General features: G+C 45.8%; 1 long non-coding RNA gene across 4 annotated transcripts in view; it reads left to right on the top strand.

Annotated features, from left to right (window-relative positions):
* Positions 1–2,237: 2,237 nt before the first annotated feature.
* LOC107214406 overlaps positions 2,238–8,575 on the top strand; it is a 131,500-nt gene continuing 125,162 nt past the window's right edge. For 2 of the 4 annotated variants that reach the window (XR_001524936.3, XR_001524935.3), the window contains exons 1-2: positions 2,238–2,651; positions 6,005–6,054. This is a non-coding gene — a long non-coding RNA (uncharacterized LOC107214406). The remainder of the gene's footprint in view (positions 2,652–6,004; positions 6,055–8,575) is intronic. The other 2 variants (XR_001524933.3, XR_001524932.3) reach the window with 1 other exon arrangement.

Raw genomic sequence — 8,575 nt, 5'->3', positions numbered from 1 at the left:
GGGTTTGTGAGGGTGGGATTTGGGGTTTGTGAGGGTTGGGCTTGTGAGGGTAGGATTTGGGGTTTGTGAGGGTGGGATTTGGGGTTTGTGAGGGTGGGGTTTGGGGTTTGTGAGGGTGGGATTTGGGATTGGTGAGGGTGGGGTTTGGGGTTTTTGGGTGCAGCTGGAATGTTTTACACAGCTCTAGTGTGAGTGGCAGGAGGGCTGGCACGCTTCAGCTCTGGGCTCTGGGCTCATGTTGTGCTGTCCCCTCAGCAGGTGCCACCCCGGTGTCACAGCGCGGTGCTCCAAAGGTGCTTCACTGCTGTGTCCCGCTCCTGGTGGCACCTCAAGCTCAAGGTGTGCCCTGTTCATCCAGCTGGGCTGCAGGAATGGGAATTCCTTACTCAGAGGGTGGCAGGCCCAGCACAGGGTGCCCAGAGCCCCCTGGATCCCTGGCAGTGCCCAAGGCCAGGCTGGATGAGGTTTGGAGCAGCCTGGGACAGTGGGAGGTGTCTCTGCCATGGCAGGGGTGAAATGGGATGAGATTTAAGTTCCCTTCCATCCCAAAGCATTTCAGGGCTCTTTGAACAGCTGAGGGCCGTGAGGATGTCTGAAATCAGCACTCTGTGTTTAAGCCTTGGATCCCTTCAGAGTTCTGGGTAAATCCTTTCTGCCCCTGTCCCCCTGCTCCCCATGAACATCAAAGAACACCTGATGATTTTAGCTCTTGGCACATCCCAGAAAAGCTCCTGAGATGGTCCAGGGGAGATAAAATTCCAATTTAGCTGCCTGCTAGGAAAGTCCCCTGTTAGGGGCTTTATCCATCCAAAGGGAACCAGGGACTTTCCTTCCTGACCAAAGGAAAGCTTTGGGATGTGTGGTGGAAATAACAAAGAAGAAAAGCTTTTTGGTTACTGCATTTGGGTTTAATTAGCCAGCCATGGCTGCTTCTCCAAAGCAGCCAAAAACTTTCTCTGGGGGTTTCCAAAACCTCTGTAAGCTCTGTGCACTGGAAATGCAGCACAGCTTGGTTTTGTCATGTAGGATTTGGACTTTTATGATCCTGAGGGAAACAAGGGAGACCAGGGATGTGTGGGTAAGGAAACAATTTTTTAAAGAAATGACATCACTTGGCTGGCCTAAGGAGCGAAGCGGTTCTGAAGTGGATTTGTGTGAATATATTCCCACTGTGCACTGTCAGAATGTGCAGGCTAAATTGGGTCTATGTTCTCAAGGTCTGGGCCATTTGGACTCCAGAAATTTGATTTCTGTCATGGTTTGTCCTGCTCACATCAGGACCTGCAGCCCTGTGGAGCCTGGCTTTGCTCAGACACTGAGGTCACAATGAGTTTTAACCTATTTGGAAATTTAGAGGCCTCAGAGTGTAATGTCCCATGCAGCTGTGATTTGGATTACTGTTCCTTACCCTGACAATATTATGGCCTGTGTTATTTCATTTTAATTCTTGCACTTGGCTTTTTCCTGAAGGCTGTGACGGGGCAGGCAGGGAGAGACTCCAGGACAATAAAGCTCCATTTCTACTCCTCTTGTGGAGGATTGAGACGTGAGAGCAAAGTGAAACCTCCAGGAAAAACCAGAAATACAATGAAAAGCTTTAAAAACAACCCATGCAGTTTTGCAAAATTGCTTCTCTTCAGCAATTCCCTGTGAATTTGGGGAAGGACAGGGGGGGTTTGCTGCTGCACAAACAGCGTTCAGGCACAGCAATGGTGTAAATTGCAAATTGAAGTGCCAAAACCAGTCTGGCCTGTGCAGGTCACTGGAGTAGACACAGCTCTTGCCTGAAAGCATTTGTAATCTAAAACCCCTGCACTATTCCCACTGGAGGTAATGACAAAACTCCATGTGATTGCAAACGGAACAGGATTAGACCCTAACTAAATAAAAGGAGCTTTTTTGTTGTTGTTTTTTGGGTTTTTTTTTTTTAAGTCACCAGATACTCCTTCCCCACTACAAATTCAAACAGCTTTTGTTCAGGAGTCCAAGAACCCAGTTTAGTCTGGGGATAAAAAAAAAAAAAAAGCACAACTTCTTTCCTCACTTTCAAGCAGGTTTGGAAAGACAAGATTTGAAAGAGAATTCCCATCTGTTATTGGAGCATTTAATCATTCTCTAAAAGCCAGCGCAGTTTTATTTTCTCTGGGGAGCGAGCAGCATTAGCTGAGGCATAAAGCAAACTCCACCAAGTGTAGAAAAAACTCAGCCTGATGTCCTGTTTGACAAACTGACCTGCGGGTCACAACCTGAGTTTATTGATCCGTGGGGCCTTGTCTGGGTGCCGGGCATGTTTTCTGGACTTTGGTTTCAGCTGCATTCCTCACTTCTCAAAGAGGGGGTGTGGATTTCTGCTCGGAGTAACCACTGGGAAGGAAGTAATGTTCATTAAGTGTGCAGGCAGTGCAGGACGAAGCATGCTCAGTGCAAAAAGCTTCGCTCCCCTGCCTGTCAAGCCTGAGGTTTGAACTCGTTCCAGAATGCCGGATTTACTTTTCAGGAAGAAACAGCACCTGGCTGGGCTGCGCTTTTCCCTTCCCTCCTCCTCCTCCTCGGAGTGCAAATAATGTTCTTTTGATGCTTTCCTGCCAGTGGGAATCTCGCCCTGGAGAAGGAGACAAAACTTTGCTACCTGTGAAACGAAGACTGCTTAGGTCAGTACGAGGGGGCGCAGAGGAACTTTGCGAGCAGCTTTTGTGACTTTTGAACTCCCCTGTTTCTGCTCTCCTCTATCCCTTCCCATCTTGAGCAGAGCTGGACTTTTGGGGGAAAAAAAAAAAGGAAAAAAAAAAAAAAAAGTTCAGCAGTTCTCTGCTTGTTCATTCTCTCTGCTGAAGGTAAACTCGGTTTAAGTGAAAACAGCCTGAATTTGCTGGGAGCTGAGCTTAACTTTTGCAAAGTCGACTTGCTGCTAGAGATTTCTTTTCTTTACTTTTTCTTCTCTTTCTTCTTTTTTCCTACAAATGCAATCCTGGGCTTCCAGCGTGTGCTTTAAAAGTCTGTTCCCCCCTTTCTCTCCCCGCCCTCTGCCTCAGAGCTGAAAATGAGACTCGTTCTTGAATAATAAACTCTGTGTTATCAAGCAAATCTTGTGGCTTGTTCATGTGATTGTTCCCAGTCCCAGCATCGATGTTTTTTGCCTTTAATACATTTTCCAGTTCTTTCTGGAAAAGGAATTGCAAAACTGCTAGCAGAGAGGTGAGAGAAAGCAATTTTAGTTGATAACTAAATTTTACTCAGTGGCTGAATTTTTAAGCTTTTCTATTTTTATGTGCCTTTTACTTTTTGCTTTTAAAAGCATACTTAGAACTCCTGTCTCTCAAGGATTCAAAATATTCTCAACCTTAGAAGTGGGAAAAAGAATTTTTCTTCTTTTTGTGAGACTTTGTGCTGCCTAATAGAGATTTTTCTCAGCATACACCAAATGGCCAAGGAACAAAATGACCACTGAATAAGAAATGAACTTAAATGGACTTAAATAATTAGAAACTGCCTGTAGTTAATGATTGTTTGAAGTGGGCCAGAAACATTTGGCAGGTTCTGGTGTTAAATTTTCTCCTCGGATATACTTGGGAATAGTTATGTGGCTTATCAAAAGTTGGGATTTAAGTTTGTGTGTTTGAGGAGTGACTACAGCCTTGGATAATTGAGTTGTAGAAATTGACAAAATGACTTAAACACGTGCAAATGTGAAATCCTTGTGTTCAAAAGCTGTGTGTTTATTATTTGGCTGTTCTAAACTGGGAGTTATCCAAAGCAGAGGAACTCAGGAGGGAAAAATGGGATAGCAGGTATGATGAATAACTCTTAGCTGGAGGATTAGGAGTGGAAAATACCTTTGCAAACTCCATGAATTTTGCTAAACAAGCTCTGCACAACCTCCTCTGTGCAGAGGGGGAGAGGAGGAGTGGGTTTTGCTGGGTTCCCACTGGGATTACCTGCCCCCTGCCCAGGCCAGGCAGAAGGAATCTGCAGACACCCAAAGCTGCAGCTCTCTGATCTTTCCCCAGGTTCACCCCTGAGATCCGAGGGGGTTTTTGGCGAGGGAAGGCTGGGGAAATGTCTTTGCCTTTTGATTTGGGGGCCTGCTGGGGATGGTGGTGCTGCAGATGGACACGCTGTGGCCACGGGGCTCTCTCCCCCCTGTGCATTCCAGCCCTCCATTTCCTGGGAAATGGGGAGGGTCTTTGGCGAGACACTTTGCATATTTATGGGAGAAAGAAATGCCTTGTGCTTTGAGAGATGAATAAAGGCAGGCTGCAAAGCTGCACATCCTCATCTGACTTTTGAACACGGACTTTTGGTGCCTGAGATTTATCCCAGATCCAGTGGCCGTGGAGAGGCAAAGCATTGTCCTCATCCAGGCACAAACAACGTGGCCTCCCCCATTGTTCCTTTGCAGGTATCCAAATTGCACAAATCCAGCTTGTAGAAACCCACTTCATCTGTAAAATTATCATTTGGGACAGGAAATATCTTGCAGTTATTTAATTTCCCTCCCTAGGGTTGAAATTTTGCAATTTGTAGGTTTGCAAAAGTTGAAAGTGGAAAAAACTCTTGGTCCACGGAGTCCAGACTTTCACCTGTGATGTGGAATACTCAGATCCATTAAGTGAGGATTAGCCAGATTTTGGCCAATAAACCATTTGGTTTCCTGTCCTTCTTTGTTTTCTTCCTTAAATGATAATAGATTTCTTCCTCCACCTACCCAGGTATTCCCAAGGCAAGTCTGCTCCTGTTTGTTGGTTGCATTTAAATCCTTCTTTATTTCCAAACCAAGGGAGGGGAATTCCACAGTTCCTGGAAAGGCCCAGGTCTTTCTAAGGTTTCATTTACCCATTTCTAAGCTTTCATTTACCTCCAGAGTGGAGCAAACCATTGCAAATGTGCTTAACCTCATTTTCTGTCTTCCATTTTTGTGCTGAATCCTGTTTTTTTTTTTTTTGAACAATTTAAATAGGGGGGGGAAAAACCTTAATGTGTCTCTCTGAAGTTCCATGTATGGTTTTGCTCTTTGAAGTGGAGATGTCTCCATCTGAACCCAGCCACAATCAAGAGGCAGAGGTGAAATTTGGATGGAGGAAGCAGGAGGAGAGGAGTGGGCTGGATCCCATCCCCTTGAGCTGTGGGGATGAGCAGAGCAGGAATCTGGTGCTCTTGGAATTCTGGAGCACTTCAGGCACCTCCCAGTGCTCACACATCCTTTTTTTTTTTTGAAGATGGGGATTTCTCAGAGCGTTTTGAGGATCAGGATGTCAAGATCCATCTGAAACACCCTGGCTAAATCCCTTGGGAAAGAGAGGCAGCTGGGATGTGAGGGAAGCAGCCCCCACATGGGGGTATCGCTGATGGGTCATTCCTAAATGTGATTTAGGAAAGATCACATTCCTAAATGGGATCTGTGCAGATAAAGGACCCTTTATGGCCACGGCTCTCCATATGGGAGAGCACAGGGAAGTGGGAAAACAAGGGATGATTTATTTTCGAGGAGGCTGCACTAGATGAGGACATGGAATCTCTTTGGAGGAGGCATTAAAAACGGTGTTTTTTCATGTCTAGTGCAGAAGTGTAAGGGGAAAACTGCAAATGGTGCCTCAGGCAGTGTTTGAGGTATCTCAGGCAGAAATGTGCATTATCATCTCCCTCTTGTCCCTGAGAAGAACCAGGGAACAGCAGGACAAGCCACTGGGGGCTCTTCTGCCTGATGTTTGCCCAGGATCCTGCGGCTGGAAACGCCCCTGGGAACATCCAGAATGTTCTTCTTTCCCCACCTTCCCTGTCCCCAGGACGAGCACATGGAAGTTGCTGCAGGGAAGGAGCCATGGAGGAGTTGGAAACCTCTTTACAAGTTCATAATAAAACCTTTTCCCTCAAGGTGTTGAACTGACCCCGATTTTTCCTAAAAGGTGTTGCCGGTGTTGCTGCATCATTTGAAACATGGGACAGTGACTGTGAGCAAAAGACAATTCCTGGTGTTAATGGTGAATTCCTCCCTTTATTTTTGCAGGTAGCACTGGAAATGAAAGCAATTCTATTTCCCACACAGGCTCCACAAATGTAAGTAGAAATACAATTTATTTTGCCATAGGTGGAAGCGTGAGTCTAACGATGAAAGCACAAGACACGTGTTAACTTTGTGTGGGGCTTCTAAAAAAGCAAACAAACAAGGAGGTCAGGGGAAAGTTACTTATTTGACATTTTCCTGCTGGCTTTGCAGAAAATCAGGGTTCATTTGGATTTAGATCCAGCTGCATTTGGGCCAAAATTGTCTCTGGAGAAGTCTGGGAGGGACAGGAGAGGAGAAAAGCTTTTAGCTCTGTCTATTGAGAAACCTCCTGGGCAGCAATTTCAGAAACTCCTGCGGGACTGAGAAGTTTAACTCCTATTTTTAGAAGTATTGTGGGAGCTTAAATCAGGCTTCAAAGCTTTTAGGAACCTGGAAAGGCAGGTGGGAACCCCGTGGGATCTGTGGAGTGTCTGAACAGGTTCTGAGCCTCACTCTGAGAGTTAATACTTAACCCACCACAGGGACATTAGCAAAACCCACTTGACTCCTGCCTCAATCTTCCCATATCCAAATCCTTGTAAATCTTCTGTCTCCTGATTTCAGAGGAACTGGCATTCAGAAATTCTGAGTTTGAGGCTCTCAATGGTTTTGAATGTATTATCAATTGCTTTCAAATCACAAATTAAAATAATGAGTGCAACACATATTTCTGCATCTCCTCATTTTGGAGTTCACCAAAGTTCAGGGGAGTTCTTGGTGTTTTGGTTTGAGGCAATCCCCTGAGAGGCTGGAGAGTGCTGAAAAATTTAAGCTGAAGTTCAGTGCAGATTCTGCTTTCTGCAAAAAAAAAAAAAAAAAGCCTTCAGAGTTGCAACCTGGGCCAGAGTTCAGCATCTGAATCCCCTTCCCCGGGCAGGGGTGCAAAGAAATCGAGATGCAAATTCTCCATAGAAATGGGGCTTTTCTGAGCTGCTCTTGGGGTTCAGGTGGTTGAAAAAACGAGCTTTGTGTTCCCGAGGCAGCAGGGACCGGGGTTTCTCCAAAGTGCCTTTGTCTGGGGATGTGTAAAGCCCTCAATGCGTCATTCTTTCTGCTTCAGCTGTTAGAGACTCCCATCTCCTCTATTGATTTTACCCAGAGTTCTGCCTGCCCTTGAAGGTGTGACCTGTACCTCAGGCTAATTTATTTCTGTCATGGCTGCAGCATATTTTAGAGGGCAGCAGGGGTAGGAGGGAGAACAATGAATTCAACATGGAATATAAATCCCAAGGCTGTAGCCCTCAGACATTCCAGCACATAGGCCATTCTCCCTCTTGGCATTCTGCACGGTCTTGGATTAAAAAGGGGGAAAGAAAAAAAGAAAAAAAAGAAGGGGGAAAAAAAAAAAAAGGCAGGCATTTGTATAACTAATCAGGTGAGCCATTGTGGGTAATCCCTTTGGTCACACACGCTGGCATGGATATTAAAATTTGCTGGGCTTCTAAACCACTTACAATGACATCTTAGTTTGGGAACCTGAATGAAAAAGCCTCACCTTGATGGCCTAGGAGTGTTTTTAGAGCTCAGCACTGGAAATTTGTGCTGTGGATGGGCAAAGGGCTTGGTTTTGTGCTGGAAACTCATTTTGGTGGGCAGGGCGATGGATTATTTTTTAATTTTAATTTTATCTTACATTGTATCACATTTTCCTTCCTGTTCAGCTTTTTTATAGACTTAAATATAACTTTAAATGAGGTTTAAACTCTGCAAGTGCTGAGCTGAAGCACCTGGCCCCTCTCATTATTCTCTGGGGTTTGCTCTGGTGCCCTGCAGCCTTTCCCTCTGCCCCAGGCAGCTCAGCAGCTGGAATTCTCCAGGGAAAAACTTGTTGCTCCCGAGTTTCCTTGGAGGAGAGCTCTGCTGGAAAGCTCGGTATCTTTGGGATGCAGGGAGCGCTGGGATGGCTGCAGTGATCCCTCCTCCCCCCTGCCTTGAGGTTTTGGATGAAATCAGTCACTCCTGGCTCCCCAGCCTGGCGATTTTGGGGTGATTTCCTGCACTTGAGACCGCTCAGGTCAGAGCTCTGCAGCACAGGAGCGCCTTTATCAAAACATGAGTTCACATAATTCCAATTTAGCGCCTTCCCTGGAAATGCAGGGCTCATCCTTCAGAAGGGCTGAGCCAGGAGTCGCTGCCCTGGGGTTTCTGCAGTGGCTCAGGGCAGAGGGGCCAGCAGGGAAGGTCAGGATTCACAGGGATGCACACAGCCCTAGATTTCATTTCCAGGTGATTTTTTCAGAGCTGCTGCCACAGAGAGCGCTAAATTAGCCTGGGATAGCTGAATGTAGTGAAACTTCAACCACCCTGGCCTGGATTTAAAGTTTGTAGTTAAATCTGGTTCATTTCTGTGGGATTTGGGTTCGAGTGGGTCTGTGTCCCACAGCTGTAAATGTCTGGTTTTCTTACCCCAAAGGTTTTGTGCAGAAATATTTTGGTAGCACCTGTAGAGGAGAAAAAGCAGAACAGGAGGTGTCAACTCAGAGTGGAAATGTGAATTAAAAGTAGGTGATAAATAATATAAATGTAAATATA

Source organism: Parus major, chromosome 24 (genome assembly GCF_001522545.3).
Source record: "Parus major isolate Abel chromosome 24, Parus_major1.1, whole genome shotgun sequence".
In the NCBI taxonomy this organism is placed as follows: Eukaryota; Metazoa; Chordata; class Aves; order Passeriformes; family Paridae; genus Parus; species Parus major.
The sequence above is the reverse complement of the archived record's forward strand: the minus strand, read 5'-3'. Positions and strand labels throughout refer to the sequence as shown.